At 53.5% G+C, this 17001-nt stretch overlaps 49 non-coding genes across 49 annotated transcripts; 25 read left to right on the top strand and 24 right to left on the bottom strand.

Moving 5' to 3' along the window:
* Positions 1-154: 154 nt before the first annotated feature.
* Trnar-acg (transfer RNA arginine (anticodon ACG)) lies at positions 155-227 on the bottom strand. Its single transcript has one exon. It is a non-coding gene; the product is annotated as a tRNA-Arg (tRNA).
* Positions 228-669: 442 nt separating this feature from the next.
* Positions 670-761, top strand: Trnai-uau (transfer RNA isoleucine (anticodon UAU)). Its single transcript is given in 2 exon segments — positions 670-707; positions 726-761. It is a non-coding gene; the product is annotated as a tRNA-Ile (tRNA).
* Positions 762-872: 111 nt separating this feature from the next.
* On the top strand, positions 873-944 carry Trnad-guc (transfer RNA aspartic acid (anticodon GUC)). Its single transcript has one exon. It is a non-coding gene; the product is annotated as a tRNA-Asp (tRNA).
* Positions 945-1180: 236 nt separating this feature from the next.
* Positions 1181-1252, bottom strand: Trnam-cau (transfer RNA methionine (anticodon CAU)). The gene has a single exon. It is a non-coding gene; the product is annotated as a tRNA-Met (tRNA).
* Positions 1253-1500: 248 nt separating this feature from the next.
* Trnar-acg (transfer RNA arginine (anticodon ACG)) lies at positions 1501-1573 on the bottom strand. Its single transcript has one exon. It is a non-coding gene; the product is annotated as a tRNA-Arg (tRNA).
* Positions 1574-2015: 442 nt separating this feature from the next.
* On the top strand, positions 2016-2107 carry Trnai-uau (transfer RNA isoleucine (anticodon UAU)). The gene is given in 2 exon segments: positions 2016-2053; positions 2072-2107. It is a non-coding gene; the product is annotated as a tRNA-Ile (tRNA).
* A 111-nt stretch (positions 2108-2218) lies between these two features.
* Positions 2219-2290, top strand: Trnad-guc (transfer RNA aspartic acid (anticodon GUC)). The gene has a single exon. It is a non-coding gene; the product is annotated as a tRNA-Asp (tRNA).
* Positions 2291-2846: 556 nt separating this feature from the next.
* Trnar-acg (transfer RNA arginine (anticodon ACG)) lies at positions 2847-2919 on the bottom strand. The gene has a single exon. It is a non-coding gene; the product is annotated as a tRNA-Arg (tRNA).
* Positions 2920-3361: 442 nt separating this feature from the next.
* Trnai-uau (transfer RNA isoleucine (anticodon UAU)) lies at positions 3362-3453 on the top strand. The gene is given in 2 exon segments: positions 3362-3399; positions 3418-3453. It is a non-coding gene; the product is annotated as a tRNA-Ile (tRNA).
* A 111-nt stretch (positions 3454-3564) lies between these two features.
* On the top strand, positions 3565-3636 carry Trnad-guc (transfer RNA aspartic acid (anticodon GUC)). The gene has a single exon. It is a non-coding gene; the product is annotated as a tRNA-Asp (tRNA).
* A 236-nt stretch (positions 3637-3872) lies between these two features.
* On the bottom strand, positions 3873-3944 carry Trnam-cau (transfer RNA methionine (anticodon CAU)). The gene has a single exon. It is a non-coding gene; the product is annotated as a tRNA-Met (tRNA).
* Positions 3945-4192: 248 nt separating this feature from the next.
* Trnar-acg (transfer RNA arginine (anticodon ACG)) lies at positions 4193-4265 on the bottom strand. Its single transcript has one exon. It is a non-coding gene; the product is annotated as a tRNA-Arg (tRNA).
* A 442-nt stretch (positions 4266-4707) lies between these two features.
* Positions 4708-4799, top strand: Trnai-uau (transfer RNA isoleucine (anticodon UAU)). Its single transcript is given in 2 exon segments — positions 4708-4745; positions 4764-4799. It is a non-coding gene; the product is annotated as a tRNA-Ile (tRNA).
* A 111-nt stretch (positions 4800-4910) lies between these two features.
* Positions 4911-4982, top strand: Trnad-guc (transfer RNA aspartic acid (anticodon GUC)). The gene has a single exon. It is a non-coding gene; the product is annotated as a tRNA-Asp (tRNA).
* A 236-nt stretch (positions 4983-5218) lies between these two features.
* On the bottom strand, positions 5219-5290 carry Trnam-cau (transfer RNA methionine (anticodon CAU)). Its single transcript has one exon. It is a non-coding gene; the product is annotated as a tRNA-Met (tRNA).
* A 248-nt stretch (positions 5291-5538) lies between these two features.
* Trnar-acg (transfer RNA arginine (anticodon ACG)) lies at positions 5539-5611 on the bottom strand. The gene has a single exon. It is a non-coding gene; the product is annotated as a tRNA-Arg (tRNA).
* A 442-nt stretch (positions 5612-6053) lies between these two features.
* Positions 6054-6145, top strand: Trnai-uau (transfer RNA isoleucine (anticodon UAU)). Its single transcript is given in 2 exon segments — positions 6054-6091; positions 6110-6145. It is a non-coding gene; the product is annotated as a tRNA-Ile (tRNA).
* A 111-nt stretch (positions 6146-6256) lies between these two features.
* Positions 6257-6328, top strand: Trnad-guc (transfer RNA aspartic acid (anticodon GUC)). The gene has a single exon. It is a non-coding gene; the product is annotated as a tRNA-Asp (tRNA).
* A 236-nt stretch (positions 6329-6564) lies between these two features.
* On the bottom strand, positions 6565-6636 carry Trnam-cau (transfer RNA methionine (anticodon CAU)). Its single transcript has one exon. It is a non-coding gene; the product is annotated as a tRNA-Met (tRNA).
* A 248-nt stretch (positions 6637-6884) lies between these two features.
* On the bottom strand, positions 6885-6957 carry Trnar-acg (transfer RNA arginine (anticodon ACG)). The gene has a single exon. It is a non-coding gene; the product is annotated as a tRNA-Arg (tRNA).
* Positions 6958-7399: 442 nt separating this feature from the next.
* On the top strand, positions 7400-7491 carry Trnai-uau (transfer RNA isoleucine (anticodon UAU)). The gene is given in 2 exon segments: positions 7400-7437; positions 7456-7491. It is a non-coding gene; the product is annotated as a tRNA-Ile (tRNA).
* A 111-nt stretch (positions 7492-7602) lies between these two features.
* On the top strand, positions 7603-7674 carry Trnad-guc (transfer RNA aspartic acid (anticodon GUC)). The gene has a single exon. It is a non-coding gene; the product is annotated as a tRNA-Asp (tRNA).
* A 236-nt stretch (positions 7675-7910) lies between these two features.
* On the bottom strand, positions 7911-7982 carry Trnam-cau (transfer RNA methionine (anticodon CAU)). The gene has a single exon. It is a non-coding gene; the product is annotated as a tRNA-Met (tRNA).
* Positions 7983-8230: 248 nt separating this feature from the next.
* On the bottom strand, positions 8231-8303 carry Trnar-acg (transfer RNA arginine (anticodon ACG)). The gene has a single exon. It is a non-coding gene; the product is annotated as a tRNA-Arg (tRNA).
* A 442-nt stretch (positions 8304-8745) lies between these two features.
* Trnai-uau (transfer RNA isoleucine (anticodon UAU)) lies at positions 8746-8837 on the top strand. Its single transcript is given in 2 exon segments — positions 8746-8783; positions 8802-8837. It is a non-coding gene; the product is annotated as a tRNA-Ile (tRNA).
* A 111-nt stretch (positions 8838-8948) lies between these two features.
* On the top strand, positions 8949-9020 carry Trnad-guc (transfer RNA aspartic acid (anticodon GUC)). The gene has a single exon. It is a non-coding gene; the product is annotated as a tRNA-Asp (tRNA).
* A 236-nt stretch (positions 9021-9256) lies between these two features.
* Positions 9257-9328, bottom strand: Trnam-cau (transfer RNA methionine (anticodon CAU)). The gene has a single exon. It is a non-coding gene; the product is annotated as a tRNA-Met (tRNA).
* A 248-nt stretch (positions 9329-9576) lies between these two features.
* Positions 9577-9649, bottom strand: Trnar-acg (transfer RNA arginine (anticodon ACG)). The gene has a single exon. It is a non-coding gene; the product is annotated as a tRNA-Arg (tRNA).
* Positions 9650-10091: 442 nt separating this feature from the next.
* Trnai-uau (transfer RNA isoleucine (anticodon UAU)) lies at positions 10092-10183 on the top strand. The gene is given in 2 exon segments: positions 10092-10129; positions 10148-10183. It is a non-coding gene; the product is annotated as a tRNA-Ile (tRNA).
* Positions 10184-10294: 111 nt separating this feature from the next.
* On the top strand, positions 10295-10366 carry Trnad-guc (transfer RNA aspartic acid (anticodon GUC)). Its single transcript has one exon. It is a non-coding gene; the product is annotated as a tRNA-Asp (tRNA).
* Positions 10367-10602: 236 nt separating this feature from the next.
* On the bottom strand, positions 10603-10674 carry Trnam-cau (transfer RNA methionine (anticodon CAU)). The gene has a single exon. It is a non-coding gene; the product is annotated as a tRNA-Met (tRNA).
* Positions 10675-10922: 248 nt separating this feature from the next.
* Positions 10923-10995, bottom strand: Trnar-acg (transfer RNA arginine (anticodon ACG)). Its single transcript has one exon. It is a non-coding gene; the product is annotated as a tRNA-Arg (tRNA).
* Positions 10996-11437: 442 nt separating this feature from the next.
* On the top strand, positions 11438-11529 carry Trnai-uau (transfer RNA isoleucine (anticodon UAU)). The gene is given in 2 exon segments: positions 11438-11475; positions 11494-11529. It is a non-coding gene; the product is annotated as a tRNA-Ile (tRNA).
* A 111-nt stretch (positions 11530-11640) lies between these two features.
* Positions 11641-11712, top strand: Trnad-guc (transfer RNA aspartic acid (anticodon GUC)). The gene has a single exon. It is a non-coding gene; the product is annotated as a tRNA-Asp (tRNA).
* A 236-nt stretch (positions 11713-11948) lies between these two features.
* Positions 11949-12020, bottom strand: Trnam-cau (transfer RNA methionine (anticodon CAU)). Its single transcript has one exon. It is a non-coding gene; the product is annotated as a tRNA-Met (tRNA).
* Positions 12021-12268: 248 nt separating this feature from the next.
* Trnar-acg (transfer RNA arginine (anticodon ACG)) lies at positions 12269-12341 on the bottom strand. The gene has a single exon. It is a non-coding gene; the product is annotated as a tRNA-Arg (tRNA).
* Positions 12342-12783: 442 nt separating this feature from the next.
* Trnai-uau (transfer RNA isoleucine (anticodon UAU)) lies at positions 12784-12875 on the top strand. Its single transcript is given in 2 exon segments — positions 12784-12821; positions 12840-12875. It is a non-coding gene; the product is annotated as a tRNA-Ile (tRNA).
* Positions 12876-12986: 111 nt separating this feature from the next.
* On the top strand, positions 12987-13058 carry Trnad-guc (transfer RNA aspartic acid (anticodon GUC)). Its single transcript has one exon. It is a non-coding gene; the product is annotated as a tRNA-Asp (tRNA).
* Positions 13059-13294: 236 nt separating this feature from the next.
* Trnam-cau (transfer RNA methionine (anticodon CAU)) lies at positions 13295-13366 on the bottom strand. Its single transcript has one exon. It is a non-coding gene; the product is annotated as a tRNA-Met (tRNA).
* A 248-nt stretch (positions 13367-13614) lies between these two features.
* On the bottom strand, positions 13615-13687 carry Trnar-acg (transfer RNA arginine (anticodon ACG)). Its single transcript has one exon. It is a non-coding gene; the product is annotated as a tRNA-Arg (tRNA).
* A 442-nt stretch (positions 13688-14129) lies between these two features.
* Trnai-uau (transfer RNA isoleucine (anticodon UAU)) lies at positions 14130-14221 on the top strand. The gene is given in 2 exon segments: positions 14130-14167; positions 14186-14221. It is a non-coding gene; the product is annotated as a tRNA-Ile (tRNA).
* Positions 14222-14332: 111 nt separating this feature from the next.
* On the top strand, positions 14333-14404 carry Trnad-guc (transfer RNA aspartic acid (anticodon GUC)). Its single transcript has one exon. It is a non-coding gene; the product is annotated as a tRNA-Asp (tRNA).
* Positions 14405-14640: 236 nt separating this feature from the next.
* Trnam-cau (transfer RNA methionine (anticodon CAU)) lies at positions 14641-14712 on the bottom strand. Its single transcript has one exon. It is a non-coding gene; the product is annotated as a tRNA-Met (tRNA).
* A 248-nt stretch (positions 14713-14960) lies between these two features.
* Trnar-acg (transfer RNA arginine (anticodon ACG)) lies at positions 14961-15033 on the bottom strand. Its single transcript has one exon. It is a non-coding gene; the product is annotated as a tRNA-Arg (tRNA).
* A 442-nt stretch (positions 15034-15475) lies between these two features.
* On the top strand, positions 15476-15567 carry Trnai-uau (transfer RNA isoleucine (anticodon UAU)). Its single transcript is given in 2 exon segments — positions 15476-15513; positions 15532-15567. It is a non-coding gene; the product is annotated as a tRNA-Ile (tRNA).
* A 111-nt stretch (positions 15568-15678) lies between these two features.
* Trnad-guc (transfer RNA aspartic acid (anticodon GUC)) lies at positions 15679-15750 on the top strand. Its single transcript has one exon. It is a non-coding gene; the product is annotated as a tRNA-Asp (tRNA).
* A 236-nt stretch (positions 15751-15986) lies between these two features.
* Positions 15987-16058, bottom strand: Trnam-cau (transfer RNA methionine (anticodon CAU)). The gene has a single exon. It is a non-coding gene; the product is annotated as a tRNA-Met (tRNA).
* A 248-nt stretch (positions 16059-16306) lies between these two features.
* Positions 16307-16379, bottom strand: Trnar-acg (transfer RNA arginine (anticodon ACG)). The gene has a single exon. It is a non-coding gene; the product is annotated as a tRNA-Arg (tRNA).
* A 442-nt stretch (positions 16380-16821) lies between these two features.
* On the top strand, positions 16822-16913 carry Trnai-uau (transfer RNA isoleucine (anticodon UAU)). The gene is given in 2 exon segments: positions 16822-16859; positions 16878-16913. It is a non-coding gene; the product is annotated as a tRNA-Ile (tRNA).
* The last annotated feature ends 88 nt before the right edge of the window (positions 16914-17001 follow it).

Below are 17001 nucleotides of genomic sequence, written 5' to 3'. Positions count from 1 at the left end.
TCGACTGACGCTACGCTGACGCTTGCACGAAGCGATATTTACCACGATCGTCTCGAGATGCAGCTGCGAGATGCTCAGGATTGACATTGCACTCCACGCAGGTGGAAACATTCGAATGCACTGCCTAGCTACGCGCCCGCAACTAACAAAATGCCGACCCTGCCAGGATTCGAACCTGGAATCTTCTGATCCGTAGTCAGACGCGTTATCCGTTGCGCCACAGGGCCACTGGTCGCCTTTCGTCATATGAGGCGGGTACACATCGCAGAGCAACGTGTTCTCCGTGGCTCGGCAACTGCGTGTCGTCCACTGACAACGGCGGCGCGGCCACTCTGGTCTTCCGCACTCTGCAGGGAGCTGCCAAGGAAGGCATCTCTCCTCCAGCTGCTCGGCCACGGTGCGCCTGCATAGCTTAGAGCTTGCCACACATCTGCCCTCGCTGTTGGACAGGTAGCAGAAGGCAAGGCGCGCGTTTTTCTGCAATTTTTCGGTGATGACAAGCGGTTGATATGCTTGTAAGTGTAGCATATGAAGCAAGAATCGTATGAAGCATCCGTAGCCAGGTGCTAAAGTCGCAGTATGGCCGCAGGTGACGGTCGTATGATGGGTCGGTAGCCACAACAGGTTGGCAGCAAAGCAAATACCGCTAACTGAAAGCACCCTGCTGTAGCCCCAGTGGCGCAATTGGTTAGCGCACGGTACTTATAAGGCAGTAGCCGTGAGCAATGCCGGGGTTGTGAGTTCGAGCCTCACCTGGGGCATACTTTTATTTCGTAGCAGCTGACTCTGAAAGCATCGGGACGCTAGATTTGAGATGAATCACCTACTTGAGAACCATAAGTGTGCGTGCGTTGTGCGTACCGATTGCGTATTCCTCGGTAGTATAGTGGTTAGTATCCCCGCCTGTCACGCGGGAGACCGGGGTTCGATTCCCCGCCGGGGAGGTGCGATTTTTATATCGCGAAAGTTGCACGTGTGGCCCGAAAAGACATTAACGTTGTGATCGAGAAATGTAGTTGCTGCAGAATCGTAAGAAACTCTGCGTCTTAGGAAGTGTTTCTCGTATTCTCCACACGACGTCGTCGTCGTTTCAGAACTTACAGGGTTTGCTGTTGACGCTGAGTCAGCGCACCCCAGGCTTAATGATCGAGCTCGAAGCACCCAAGAAAAAGAATAATTTTAGCAGAGCGTGGTTTCGATCCACGGACCTCTGGGTTATGGGCCCAGCACGCTTCCACTGCGCCACTCTGCTGCGTGACGTGCGACACTTGGAAAAGCGTTGTCTGCGTCGCGTACCGTTTAATTAACTGTGCAACATCTCTCAGCTTGGCTTGTCTCGACTTTGCTCGACTGACGCTACGCTGACGCTTGCACGAAGCGATATTTACCACGATCGTCTCGAGATGCAGCTGCGAGATGCTCAGGATTGACATTGCACTCCACGCAGGTGGAAACATTCGAATGCACTGCCTAGCTACGCGCCCGCAACTAACAAAATGCCGACCCTGCCAGGATTCGAACCTGGAATCTTCTGATCCGTAGTCAGACGCGTTATCCGTTGCGCCACAGGGCCACTGGTCGCCTTTCGTCATATGAGGCGGGTACACATCGCAGAGCAACGTGTTCTCCGTGGCTCGGCAACTGCGTGTCGTCCACTGACAACGGCGGCGCGGCCACTCTGGTCTTCCGCACTCTGCAGGGAGCTGCCAAGGAAGGCATCTCTCCTCCAGCTGCTCGGCCACGGTGCGCCTGCATAGCTTAAAGCTTGCCACACATCTGCCCTCGCTGTTGGACAGGTAGCAGAAGGCAAGGCGCGCGTTTTTCTGCAATTTTTCGGTGATGACAAGCGGTTGATATGCTTGTAAGTGTAGCATATGAAGCAAGAATCGTATGAAGCATCCGTAGCCAGGTGCTAAAGTCGCAGTATGGCCGCAGGTGACGGTCGTATGATGGGTCTGTAGCCACAACAGGTTGGCAGCAAAGCAAATACCGCTAACTGAAAGCACCCTGCTGTAGCCCCAGTGGCGCAATTGGTTAGCGCACGGTACTTATAAGGCAGTAGCCGTGAGCAATGCCGGGGTTGTGAGTTCGAGCCTCACCTGGGGCATACTTTTATTTCGTAGCAGCTGACTCTGAAAGCATCGGGACGCTAGATTTGAGATGAATCACCTACTTGAGAAGCATAAGTGTGCGTGCGTTGTGCGTACCGATTGCGTATTCCTCGGTAGTATAGTGGTTAGTATCCCCGCCTGTCACGCGGGAGACCGGGGTTCGATTCCCCGCCGGGGAGGTGCGATTTTTATATCGCGAAAGTTGCACGTGTGGCCCGAAAAGACATTAACGTTGTGATCGAGAAATGTAGTTGCTGCAGAATCGTAAGAAACTCTGCGTCTTAGGAAGTGTTTCTCGTATTCTCCACACGACGTCGTCGTCGTTTCAGAACTTACAGGGTTTGCTGTTGACGCTGAGTCAGCGCACCCCAGGCTTAATGATCGAGCTCGAAGCACCCAAGAAAAAGAATAATTTTAGCAGAGCGTGGTTTCGATCCACGGACCTCTGGGTTATGGACCCAGCACGCTTCCACTGCGCCACTCTGCTGCGTGACGTGCGACACTTGGAAAAGCGTTGTGTGCGTCGCGTACCGTTTAATTAACTGTGCAACATCTCTCAGCTTGGCTTGTCTCGACTTAGCTCGACTGACGCTACGCTGACGCTTGCACGAAGCGATATTTACCACGATCGTCTCGAGATGCAGCTGCGAGATGCTCAGGATTGACATTGCACTCCACGCAGGTGGAAACATTCGAATGCACTGCCTAGCTACGCGCCCGCAACTAACAAAATGCCGACCCTGCCAGGATTCGAACCTGGAATCTTCTGATCCGTAGTCAGACGCGTTATCCGTTGCGCCACAGGGCCACTGGTCGCCTTTCGTCATATGAGGCGGGTACACATCGCAGAGCAACGTGTTCTCCGTGGCTCGGCAACTGCGTGTCGTCCACTGACAACGGCGGCGCGGCCACTCTGGTCTTCCGCACTCTGCAGGGAGCTGCCAAGGAAGGCATCTCTCCTCCAGCTGCTCGGCCACGGTGCGCCTGCATAGCTTAGAGCTTGCCACACATCTGCCCTCGCTGTTGGACAGGTAGCAGAAGGCAAGGCGCGCCTTTTTCTGCAATTTTTCGGTGATGACAAGCGGTTGATATGCTTGTAAGTGTAGCATATGAAGCAAGAATCGTATGAAGCATTCGTAGCCAGGTGCTAAAGTCGCAGTATGGCCGCAGGTGACGGTCGTATGATGGGTCTGTAGCCACAACAGGTTGGCAGCAAAGCAAATACCGCTAACTGAAAGCACCCTGCTGTAGCCCCAGTGGCGCAATTGGTTAGCGCACGGTACTTATAAGGCAGTAGCCGTGAGCAATGCCGGGGTTGTGAGTTCGAGCCTCACCTGGGGCATACTTTTATTTCGTAGCAGCTGACTCTGAAAGCATCGGGACGCTAGATTTGAGATGAATCACCTACTTGAGAACCATAAGTGTGCGTGCGTTGTGCGTACCGATTGCGTATTCCTCGGTAGTATAGTGGTTAGTATCCCCGCCTGTCACGCGGGAGACCGGGGTTCGATTCCCCGCCGGGGAGGTGCGATTTTTATATCGCGAAAGTTGCACGTGTGGCCCGAAAAGACATTAACGTTGTGATCGAGAAATGTAGTTGCTGCAGAATCGTAAGAAACTCTGCGTCTTAGGAAGTGTTTCTCGTATTCTCCACACGACGTCGTCGTCGTTTCAGAACTTACAGGGTTTGCTGTTGACGCTGAGTCAGCGCACCCCAGGCTTAATGATCGAGCTCGAAGCACCCAAGAAAAAGAATAATTTTAGCAGAGCGTGGTTTCGATCCACGGACCTCTGGGTTATGGGCCCAGCACGCTTCCACTGCGCCACTCTGCTGCGTGACGTGCGACACTTGGAAAAGCGTTGTCTGCGTCGCGTACCGTTTAATTAACTGTGCAACATCTCTCAGCTTGGCTTGTCTCGACTTTGCTCGACTGACGCTACGCTGACGCTTGCACGAAGCGATATTTACCACGATCGTCTCGAGATGCAGCTGCGAGATGCTCAGGATTGACATTGCACTCCACGCAGGTGGAAACATTCGAATGCACTGCCTAGCTACGCGCCCGCAACTAACAAAATGCCGACCCTGCCAGGATTCGAACCTGGAATCTTCTGATCCGTAGTCAGACGCGTTATCCGTTGCGCCACAGGGCCACTGGTCGCCTTTCGTCATATGAGGCGGGTACACATCGCAGAGCAACGTGTTCTCCGTGGCTCGGCAACTGCGTGTCGTCCACTGACAACGGCGGCGCGGCCACTCTGGTCTTCCGCACTCTGCAGGGAGCTGCCAAGGAAGGCATCTCTCCTCCAGCTGCTCGGCCACGGTGCGCCTGCATAGCTTAAAGCTTGCCACACATCTGCCCTCGCTGTTGGACAGGTAGCAGAAGGCAAGGCGCGCGTTTTTCTGCAATTTTTCGGTGATGACAAGCGGTTGATATGCTTGTAAGTGTAGCATATGAAGCAAGAATCGTATGAAGCATCCGTAGCCAGGTGCTAAAGTCGCAGTATGGCCGCAGGTGACGGTCGTATGATGGGTCTGTAGCCACAACAGGTTGGCAGCAAAGCAAATACCGCTAACTGAAAGCACCCTGCTGTAGCCCCAGTGGCGCAATTGGTTAGCGCACGGTACTTATAAGGCAGTAGCCGTGAGCAATGCCGGGGTTGTGAGTTCGAGCCTCACCTGGGGCATACTTTTATTTCGTAGCAGCTGACTCTGAAAGCATCGGGACGCTAGATTTGAGATGAATCACCTACTTGAGAAGCATAAGTGTGCGTGCGTTGTGCGTACCGATTGCGTATTCCTCGGTAGTATAGTGGTTAGTATCCCCGCCTGTCACGTGGGAGACCGGGGTTCGATTCCCCGCCGGGGAGGTGCGATTTTGATATCGCGAAAGTTGCACGTGTGGCCCGAAAAGACATTAACGTTGTGATCGAGAAATGTAGTTGCTGCAGAATCGTAAGAAACTCTGCGTCTTAGGAAGTGTTTCTCGTATTCTCCACACGACGTCGTCGTCGTTTCAGAACTTACAGGGTTTGCTGTTGACGCTGAGTCAGCGCACCCCAGGCTTAATGATCGAGCTCGAAGCACCCAAGAAAAAGAATAATTTTAGCAGAGCGTGGTTTCGATCCACGGACCTCTGGGTTATGGGCCCAGCACGCTTCCACTGCGCCACTCTGCTGCGTGACGTGCGACACTTGGAAAAGCGTTGTCTGCGTTGCGTACCGTTTAATTAACTGTGCAACATCTCTCAGCTTGACTTGTCTCGACTTTGCTCGACTGACGCTACGCTGACGCTTGCACGAAGCGATATTTACCACGATCGTCTCGAGATGCAGCTACGAGATGCTCAGGATTGACATTGCACTCCACGCAGGTGGAAACATTCGAATGCACTGCCTAGCTACGCGCCCGCAACTAACAAAATGCCGACCCTGCCAGGATTCGAACCTGGAATCTTCTGATCCGTAGTCAGACGCGTTATCCGTTGCGCCACAGGGCCACTGGTCGCCTTTCGTCATATGAGGCGGGTACACATCGCAGAGCAACGTGTTCTCCGTGGCTCGGCAACTGCGTGTCGTCCACTGACAACGGCGGCGCGGCCACTCTGGTCTTCCGCACTCTGCAGGGAGCTGCCAAGGAAGGCATCTCTCCTCCAGCTGCTCGGCCACGGTGCGCCTGCATAGCTTAGAGCTTGCCACACATCTGCCCTCGCTGTTGGACAGGTAGCAGAAGGCATGGCGCGCGTTTTTCTGCAATTTTTCGGTGATGACAAGCGGTTGATATGCTTGTAAGTGTAGCATATGAAGCAAGAATCGTATGAAGCATCCGTAGCCAGGTGCTAAAGTCGCAGTATGGCCGCAGGTGACGGTCGTATGATGGGTCTGTAGCCACAACAGGTTGGCAGCAAAGCAAATACCGCTAACTGAAAGCACCCTGCTGTAGCCCCAGTGGCGCAATTGGTTAGCGCACGGTACTTATAAGGCAGTAGCCGTGAGCAATGCCGGGGTTGTGAGTTCGAGCCTCACCTGGGGCATACTTTTATTTCGTAGCAGCTGACTCTGAAAGCATCGGGACGCTAGATTTGAGATGAATCACCTACTTGAGAAGCATAAGTGTGCGTGCGTTGTGCGTACCGATTGCGTATTCCTCGGTAGTATAGTGGTTAGTATCCCCGCCTGTCACGCGGGAGACCGGGGTTCGATTCCCCGCCGGGGAGGTGCGATTTTTATATCGCGAAAGTTGCACGTGTGGCCCGAAAAGACATTAACGTTGTGATCGAGAAATGTAGTTGCTGCAGAATCGTAAGAAACTCTGCGTCTTAGGAAGTGTTTCTCGTATTCTCCACACGACGTCGTCGTCGTTTCAGAACTTACAGGGTTTGCTGTTGACGCTGAGTCAGCGCACCCCAGGCTTAATGATCGAGCTCGAAGCACCCAAGAAAAAGAATAATTTTAGCAGAGCGTGGTTTCGATCCACGGACCTCTGGGTTATGGGCCCAGCACGCTTCCACTGCGCCACTCTGCTGCGTGACGTGCGACACTTGGAAAAGCGTTGTGTGCGTCGCGTACCGTTTAATTAACTGTGCAACATCTCTCAGCTTGGCTTGTCTCGACTTAGCTCGACTGACGCTACGCTGACGCTTGCACGAAGCGATATTTACCACGATCGTCTCGAGATGCAGCTGCGAGATGCTCAGGATTGACATTGCACTCCACGCAGGTGGAAACATTCGAATGCACTGCCTAGCTACGCGCCCGCAACTAACAAAATGCCGACCCTGCCAGGATTCGAACCTGGAATCTTCTGATCCGTAGTCAGACGCGTTATCCGTTGCGCCACAGGGCCACTGGTCGCCTTTCGTCATATGAGGCGGGTACACATCGCAGAGCAACGTGTTCTCCGTGGCTCGGCAACTGCGTGTCGTCCACTGACAACGGCGGCGCGGCCACTCTGGTCTTCCGCACTCTGCAGGGAGCTGCCAAGGAAGGCATCTCTCCTCCAGCTGCTCGGCCACGGTGCGCCTGCATAGCTTAGAGCTTGCCACACATCTGCCCTCGCTGTTGGACAGGTAGCAGAAGGCAAGGCGCGCGTTTTTCTGCAATTTTTCGGTGATGACAAGCGGTTGATATGCTTGTAAGTGTAGCATATGAAGCAAGAATCGTATGAAGCATTCGTAGCCAGGTGCTAAAGTCGCAGTATGGCCGCAGGTGACGGTCGTATGATGGGTCTGTAGCCACAACAGGTTGGCAGCAAAGCAAATACCGCTAACTGAAAGCACCCTGCTGTAGCCCCAGTGGCGCAATTGGATAGCGCACGGTACTTATAAGGCAGTAGCCGTGAGCAATGCCGGGGTTGTGAGTTCGAGCCTCACCTGGGGCATACTTTTATTTCGTAGCAGCTGACTCTGAAAGCATCGGGACGCTAGATTTGAGATGAATCACCTACTTGAGAAGCATAAGTGTGCGTGCGTTGTGCGTACCGATTGCGTATTCCTCGGTAGTATAGTGGTTAGTATCCCCGCCTGTCACGCGGGAGTCCGGGGTTCGATTCCCCGCCGGGGAGGTGCGATTTTGATATCGCGAAAGTTGCACGTGTGGCCCGAAAAGACATTAACGTTGTGATCGAGAAATGTAGTTGCTGCAGAATCGTAAGAAACTCTGCGTCTTAGGAAGTGTTTCTCGTATTCTCCACACGACGTCGTCGTCGTTTCAGAACTTACAGGGTTTGCTGTTGACGCTGAGTCAGCGCACCCCAGGCTTAATGATCGAGCTCGAAGCACCCAAGAAAAAGAATAATTTTAGCAGAGCGTGGTTTCGATCCACGGACCTCTGGGTTATGGGCCCAGCACGCTTCCACTGCGCCACTCTGCTGCGTGACGTGCGACACTTGGAAAAGCGTTGTCTGCGTTGCGTACCGTTTAATTAACTGTGCAACATCTCTCAGCTTGACTTGTCTCGACTTTGCTCGACTGACGCTACGCTGACGCTTGCACGAAGCGATATTTACCACGATCGTCTCGAGATGCAGCTACGAGATGCTCAGGATTGACATTGCACTCCACGCAGGTGGAAACATTCGAATGCACTGCCTAGCTACGCGCCCGCAACTAACAAAATGCCGACCCTGCCAGGATTCGAACCTGGAATCTTCTGATCCGTAGTCAGACGCGTTATCCGTTGCGCCACAGGGCCACTGGTCGCCTTTCGTCATATGAGGCGGGTACACATCGCAGAGCAACGTGTTCTCCGTGGCTCGGCAACTGCGTGTCGTCCACTGACAACGGCGGCGCGGCCACTCTGGTCTTCCGCACTCTGCAGGGAGCTGCCAAGGAAGGCATCTCTCCTCCAGCTGCTCGGCCACGGTGCGCCTGAATAGCTTAAAGCTTGCCACACATCTGCCCTCGCTGTTGGACAGGTAGCAGAAGGCAAGGCGCGCGTTTTTCTGCAATTTTTCGGTGATGACAAGCGGTTGATATGCTTGTAAGTGTAGCATATGAAGCAAGAATCGTATGAAGCATCCGTAGCCAGGTGCTAAAGTCGCAGTATGGCCGCAGGTGACGGTCGTATGATGGGTCTGTAGCCACAACAGGTTGGCAGCAAAGCAAATACCGCTAACTGAAAGCACCCTGCTGTAGCCCCAGTGGCGCAATTGGTTAGCGCACGGTACTTATAAGGCAGTAGCCGTGAGCAATGCCGGGGTTGTGAGTTCGAGCCTCACCTGGGGCATACTTTTATTTCGTAGCAGCTGACTCTGAAAGCATCGGGACGCTAGATTTGAGATGAATCACCTACTTGAGAACCATAAGTGTGCGTGCGTTGTGCGTACCGATTGCGTATTCCTCGGTAGTATAGTGGTTAGTATCCCCGCCTGTCACGTGGGAGACCGGGGTTCGATTCCCCGCCGGGGAGGTGCGATTTTGATATCGCGAAAGTTGCACGTGTGGCCCGAAAAGACATTAACGTTGTGATCGAGAAATGTAGTTGCTGCAGAATCGTAAGAAACTCTGCGTCTTAGGAAGTGTTTCTCGTATTCTCCACACGACGTCGTCGTCGTTTCAGAACTTACAGGGTTTGCTGTTGACGCTGAGTCAGCGCACCCCAGGCTTAATGATCGAGCTCGAAGCACCCAAGAAAAAGAATAATTTTAGCAGAGCGTGGTTTCGATCCACGGACCTCTGGGTTATGGGCCCAGCACGCTTCCACTGCGCCACTCTGCTGCGTGACGTGCGACACTTGGAAAAGCGTTGTCTGCGTTGCGTACCGTTTAATTAACTGTGCAACATCTCTCAGCTTGACTTGTCTCGACTTTGCTCGACTGACGCTACGCTGACGCTTGCACGAAGCGATATTTACCACGATCGTCTCGAGATGCAGCTACGAGATGCTCAGGATTGACATTGCACTCCACGCAGGTGGAAACATTCGAATGCACTGCCTAGCTACGCGCCCGCAACTAACAAAATGCCGACCCTGCCAGGATTCGAACCTGGAATCTTCTGATCCGTAGTCAGACGCGTTATCCGTTGCGCCACAGGGCCACTGGTCGCCTTTCGTCATATGAGGCGGGTACACATCGCAGAGCAACGTGTTCTCCGTGGCTCGGCAACTGCGTGTCGTCCACTGACAACGGCGGCGCGGCCACTCTGGTCTTCCGCACTCTGCAGGGAGCTGCCAAGGAAGGCATCTCTCCTCCAGCTGCTCGGCCACGGTGCGCCTGCATAGCTTAGAGCTTGCCACACATCTGCCCTCGCTGTTGGACAGGTAGCAGAAGGCAAGGCGCGCGTTTTTCTGCAATTTTTCGGTGATGACAAGCGGTTGATATGCTTGTAAGTGTAGCATATGAAGCAAGAATCGTATGAAGCATCCGTAGCCAGGTGCTAAAGTCGCAGTATGGCCGCAGGTGACGGTCGTATGATGGGTCTGTAGCCACAACAGGTTGGCAGCAAAGCAAATACCGCTAACTGAAAGCACCCTGCTGTAGCCCCAGTGGCGCAATTGGTTAGCGCACGGTACTTATAAGGCAGTAGCCGTGAGCAATGCCGGGGTTGTGAGTTCGAGCCTCACCTGGGGCATACTTTTATTTCGTAGCAGCTGACTCTGAAAGCATCGGGACGCTAGATTTGAGATGAATCACCTACTTGAGAAGCATAAGTGTGCGTGCGTTGTGCGTACCGATTGCGTATTCCTCGGTAGTATAGTGGTTAGTATCCCCGCCTGTCACGCGGGAGACCGGGGTTCGATTCCCCGCCGGGGAGGTGCGATTTTGATATCGCGAAAGTTGCACGTGTGGCCCGAAAAGACATTAACGTTGTGATCGAGAAATGTAGTTGCTGCAGAATCGTAAGAAACTCTGCGTCTTAGGAAGTGTTTCTCGTATTCTCCACACGACGTCGTCGTCGTTTCAGAACTTACAGGGTTTGCTGTTGACGCTGAGTCAGCGCACCCCAGGCTTAATGATCGAGCTCGAAGCACCCAAGAAAAAGAATAATTTTAGCAGAGCGTGGTTTCGATCCACGGACCTCTGGGTTATGGGCCCAGCACGCTTCCACTGCGCCACTCTGCTGCGTGACGTGCGACACTTGGAAAAGCGTTGTCTGCGTTGCGTACCGTTTAATTAACTGTGCAACATCTCTCAGCTTGACTTGTCTCGACTTTGCTCGACTGACGCTACGCTGACGCTTGCACGAAGCGATATTTACCACGATCGTCTCGAGATGCAGCTACGAGATGCTCAGGATTGACATTGCACTCCACGCAGGTGGAAACATTCGAATGCACTGCCTAGCTACGCGCCCGCAACTAACAAAATGCCGACCCTGCCAGGATTCGAACCTGGAATCTTCTGATCCGTAGTCAGACGCGTTATCCGTTGCGCCACAGGGCCACTGGTCGCCTTTCGTCATATGAGGCGGGTACACATCGCAGAGCAACGTGTTCTCCGTGGCTCGGCAACTGCGTGTCGTCCACTGACAACGGCGGCGCGGCCACTCTGGTCTTCCGCACTCTGCAGGGAGCTGCCAAGGAAGGCATCTCTCCTCCAGCTGCTCGGCCACGGTGCGCCTGCATAGCTTAGAGCTTGCCACACATCTGCCCTCGCTGTTGGACAGGTAGCAGAAGGCATGGCGCGCGTTTTTCTGCAATTTTTCGGTGATGACAAGCGGTTGATATGCTTGTAAGTGTAGCATATGAAGCAAGAATCGTATGAAGCATCCGTAGCCAGGTGCTAAAGTCGCAGTATGGCCGCAGGTGACGGTCGTATGATGGGTCTGTAGCCACAACAGGTTGGCAGCAAAGCAAATACCGCTAACTGAAAGCACCCTGCTGTAGCCCCAGTGGCGCAATTGGTTAGCGCACGGTACTTATAAGGCAGTAGCCGTGAGCAATGCCGGGGTTGTGAGTTCGAGCCTCACCTGGGGCATACTTTTATTTCGTAGCAGCTGACTCTGAAAGCATCGGGACGCTAGATTTGAGATGAATCACCTACTTGAGAAGCATAAGTGTGCGTGCGTTGTGCGTACCGATTGCGTATTCCTCGGTAGTATAGTGGTTAGTATCCCCGCCTGTCACGCGGGAGACCGGGGTTCGATTCCCCGCCGGGGAGGTGCGATTTTTATATCGCGAAAGTTGCACGTGTGGCCCGAAAAGACATTAACGTTGTGATCGAGAAATGTAGTTGCTGCAGAATCGTAAGAAACTCTGCGTCTTAGGAAGTGTTTCTCGTATTCTCCACACGACGTCGTCGTCGTTTCAGAACTTACAGGGTTTGCTGTTGACGCTGAGTCAGCGCACCCCAGGCTTAATGATCGAGCTCGAAGCACCCAAGAAAAAGAATAATTTTAGCAGAGCGTGGTTTCGATCCACGGACCTCTGGGTTATGGGCCCAGCACGCTTCCACTGCGCCACTCTGCTGCGTGACGTGCGACACTTGGAAAAGCGTTGTGTGCGTCGCGTACCGTTTAATTAACTGTGCAACATCTCTCAGCTTGGCTTGTCTCGACTTAGCTCGACTGACGCTACGCTGACGCTTGCACGAAGCGATATTTACCACGATCGTCTCGAGATGCAGCTGCGAGATGCTCAGGATTGACATTGCACTCCACGCAGGTGGAAACATTCGAATGCACTGCCTAGCTACGCGCCCGCAACTAACAAAATGCCGACCCTGCCAGGATTCGAACCTGGAATCTTCTGATCCGTAGTCAGACGCGTTATCCGTTGCGCCACAGGGCCACTGGTCGCCTTTCGTCATATGAGGCGGGTACACATCGCAGAGCAACGTGTTCTCCGTGGCTCGGCAACTGCGTGTCGTCCACTGACAACGGCGGCGCGGCCACTCTGGTCTTCCGCACTCTGCAGGGAGCTGCCAAGGAAGGCATCTCTCCTCCAGCTGCTCGGCCACGGTGCGCCTGCATAGCTTAGAGCTTGCCACACATCTGCCCTCGCTGTTGGACAGGTAGCAGAAGGCAAGGCGCGCCTTTTTCTGCAATTTTTCGGTGATGACAAGCGGTTGATATGCTTGTAAGTGTAGCATATGAAGCAAGAATCGTATGAAGCATTCGTAGCCAGGTGCTAAAGTCGCAGTATGGCCGCAGGTGACGGTCGTATGATGGGTCTGTAGCCACAACAGGTTGGCAGCAAAGCAAATACCGCTAACTGAAAGCACCCTGCTGTAGCCCCAGTGGCGCAATTGGATAGCGCACGGTACTTATAAGGCAGTAGCCGTGAGCAATGCCGGGGTTGTGAGTTCGAGCCTCACCTGGGGCATACTTTTATTTCGTAGCAGCTGACTCTGAAAGCATCGGGACGCTAGATTTGAGATGAATCACCTACTTGAGAAGCATAAGTGTGCGTGCGTTGTGCGTACCGATTGCGTATTCCTCGGTAGTATAGTGGTTAGTATCCCCGCCTGTCACGCGGGAGTCCGGGGTTCGATTCCCCGCCGGGGAGGTGCGATTTTGATATCGCGAAAGTTGCACGTGTGGCCCGAAAAGACATTAACGTTGTGATCGAGAAATGTAGTTGCTGCAGAATCGTAAGAAACTCTGCGTCTTAGGAAGTGTTTCTCGTATTCTCCACACGACGTCGTCGTCGTTTCAGAACTTACAGGGTTTGCTGTTGACGCTGAGTCAGCGCACCCCAGGCTTAATGATCGAGCTCGAAGCACCCAAGAAAAAGAATAATTTTAGCAGAGCGTGGTTTCGATCCACGGACCTCTGGGTTATGGGCCCAGCACGCTTCCACTGCGCCACTCTGCTGCGTGACGTGCGACACTTGGAAAAGCGTTGTCTGCGTTGCGTACCGTTTAATTAACTGTGCAACATCTCTCAGCTTGACTTGTCTCGACTTTGCTCGACTGACGCTACGCTGACGCTTGCACGAAGCGATATTTACCACGATCGTCTCGAGATGCAGCTACGAGATGCTCAGGATTGACATTGCACTCCACGCAGGTGGAAACATTCGAATGCACTGCCTAGCTACGCGCCCGCAACTAACAAAATGCCGACCCTGCCAGGATTCGAACCTGGAATCTTCTGATCCGTAGTCAGACGCGTTATCCGTTGCGCCACAGGGCCACTGGTCGCCTTTCGTCATATGAGGCGGGTACACATCGCAGAGCAACGTGTTCTCCGTGGCTCGGCAACTGCGTGTCGTCCACTGACAACGGCGGCGCGGCCACTCTGGTCTTCCGCACTCTGCAGGGAGCTGCCAAGGAAGGCATCTCTCCTCCAGCTGCTCGGCCACGGTGCGCCTGCATAGCTTAAAGCTTGCCACACATCTGCCCTCGCTGTTGGACAGGTAGCAGAAGGCAAGGCGCGCGTTTTTCTGCAATTTTTCGGTGATGACAAGCGGTTGATATGCTTGTAAGTGTAGCATATGAAGCAAGAATCGTATGAAGCATCCGTAGCCAGGTGCTAAAGTCGCAGTATGGCCGCAGGTGACGGTCGTATGATGGGTCTGTAGCCACAACAGGTTGGCAGCAAAGCAAATACCGCTAACTGAAAGCACCCTGCTGTAGCCCCAGTGGCGCAATTGGTTAGCGCACGGTACTTATAAGGCAGTAGCCGTGAGCAATGCCGGGGTTGTGAGTTCGAGCCTCACCTGGGGCATACTTTTATTTCGTAGCAGCTGACTCTGAAAGCATCGGGACGCTAGATTTGAGATGAATCACCTACTTGAGAACCATAAGTGTGCGTGCGTTGTGCGTACCGATTGCGTATTCCTCGGTAGTATAGTGGTTAGTATCCCCGCCTGTCACGTGGGAGACCGGGGTTCGATTCCCCGCCGGGGAGGTGCGATTTTGATATCGCGAAAGTTGCACGTGTGGCCCGAAAAGACATTAACGTTGTGATCGAGAAATGTAGTTGCTGCAGAATCGTAAGAAACTCTGCGTCTTAGGAAGTGTTTCTCGTATTCTCCACACGACGTCGTCGTCGTTTCAGAACTTACAGGGTTTGCTGTTGACGCTGAGTCAGCGCACCCCAGGCTTAATGATCGAGCTCGAAGCACCCAAGAAAAAGAATAATTTTAGCAGAGCGTGGTTTCGATCCACGGACCTCTGGGTTATGGGCCCAGCACGCTTCCACTGCGCCACTCTGCTGCGTGACGTGCGACACTTGGAAAAGCGTTGTCTGCGTTGCGTACCGTTTAATTAACTGTGCAACATCTCTCAGCTTGACTTGTCTCGACTTTGCTCGACTGACGCTACGCTGACGCTTGCACGAAGCGATATTTACCACGATCGTCTCGAGATGCAGCTACGAGATGCTCAGGATTGACATTGCACTCCACGCAGGTGGAAACATTCGAATGCACTGCCTAGCTACGCGCCCGCAACTAACAAAATGCCGACCCTGCCAGGATTCGAACCTGGAATCTTCTGATCCGTAGTCAGACGCGTTATCCGTTGCGCCACAGGGCCACTGGTCGCCTTTCGTCATATGAGGCGGGTACACATCGCAGAGCAACGTGTTCTCCGTGGCTCGGCAACTGCGTGTCGTCCACTGACAACGGCGGCGCGGCCACTCTGGTCTTCCGCACTCTGCAGGGAGCTGCCAAGGAAGGCATCTCTCCTCCAGCTGCTCGGCCACGGTGCGCCTGCATAGCTTAGAGCTTGCCACACATCTGCCCTCGCTGTTGGACAGGTAGCAGAAGGCAAGGCGCGCGTTTTTCTGCAATTTTTCGGTGATGACAAGCGGTTGATATGCTTGTAAGTGTAGCATATGAAGCAAGAATCGTATGAAGCATCCGTAGCCAGGTGCTAAAGTCGCAGTATGGCCGCAGGTGACGGTCGTATGATGGGTCTGTAGCCACAACAGGTTGGCAGCAAAGCAAATACCGCTAACTGAAAGCACCCTGCTGTAGCCCCAGTGGCGCAATTGGTTAGCGCACGGTACTTATAAGGCAGTAGCCGTGAGCAATGCCGGGGTTGTGAGTTCGAGCCTCACCTGGGGCATACTTTTATTTCGTAGCAGCTGACTCTGAAAGCATCGGGACGCTAGATTTGAGATGAATCACCTACTTGAGAAGCATAAGTGTGCGTGCGTTGTGCGTACCGATTGCGTATTCCTCGGTAGTATAGTGGTTAGTATCCCCGCCTGTCACGCGGGAGACCGGGGTTCGATTCCCCGCCGGGGAGGTGCGATTTTGATATCGCGAAAGTTGCACGTGTGGCCCGAAAAGACATTAACGTTGTGATCGAGAAATGTAGTTGCTGCAGAATCGTAAGAAACTCTGCGTCTTAGGAAGTGTTTCTCGTATTCTCCACACGACGTCGTCGTCGTTTCAGAACTTACAGGGTTTGCTGTTGACGCTGAGTCAGCGCACCCCAGGCTTAATGATCGAGCTCGAAGCACCCAAGAAAAAGAATAATTTTAGCAGAGCGTGGTTTCGATCCACGGACCTCTGGGTTATGGGCCCAGCACGCTTCCACTGCGCCACTCTGCTGCGTGACGTGCGACACTTGGAAAAGCGTTGTCTGCGTCGCGTACCGTTTAATTAACTGTGCAACATCTCTCAGCTTGACTTGTCTCGACTTTGCTCGACTGACGCTACGCTGACGCTTGCACGAAGCGATATTTACCACGATCGTCTCGAGATGCAGCTGCGAGATGCTCAGGATTGACATTGCACTCCACGCAGGTGGAAACATTCGAATGCACTGCCTAGCTACGCGCCCGCAACTAACAAAATGCCGACCCTGCCAGGATTCGAACCTGGAATCTTCTGATCCGTAGTCAGACGCGTTATCCGTTGCGCCACAGGGCCACTGGTCGCCTTTCGTCATATGAGGCGGGTACACATCGCAGAGCAACGTGTTCTCCGTGGCTCGGCAACTGCGTGTCGTCCACTGACAATGGCGGCGCGGCCACTCTGGTCTTCCGCACTCTGCAGGGAGCTGCCAAGGAAGGCATCTCTCCTCCAGCTGCTCGGCCACGGTGCGCCTGCATAGCTTAGAGCTTGCCACACATCTGCCCTCGCTGTTGGACAGGTAGCAGAAGGCAAGGCGCGCGTTTTTCTGCAATTTTTCGGTGATGACAAGCGGTTGATATGCTTGTAAGTGTAGCATATGAAGCAAGAATCGTATGAAGCATCCGTAGCCAGGTGCTAAAGTCGCAGTATGGCCGCAGGTGACGGTCGTATGATGGGTCTGTAGCCACAACAGGTTGGCAGCAAAGCAAATACCGCTAACTGAAAGCACCCTGCTGTAGCCCCAGTGGCGCAATTGGTTAGCGCACGGTACTTATAAGGCAGTAGCCGTGAGCAATGCCGGGGTTGTGAGTTCGAGCCTCACCTGGGGCATACTTTTATTTCGTAGCAGCTGACTCTGAAAGCATCGGGACGCTAGATTTGAGATGAATCACCTACTTGAGAAGCATAAGTGTGCGTG

This window comes from Schistocerca cancellata, chromosome 9, assembly GCF_023864275.1.
Source record: "Schistocerca cancellata isolate TAMUIC-IGC-003103 chromosome 9, iqSchCanc2.1, whole genome shotgun sequence".
Classification (NCBI taxonomy): domain Eukaryota; kingdom Metazoa; phylum Arthropoda; class Insecta; order Orthoptera; family Acrididae; genus Schistocerca; species Schistocerca cancellata.
This window is presented reverse-complemented; position numbering and strand designations above follow the sequence as displayed.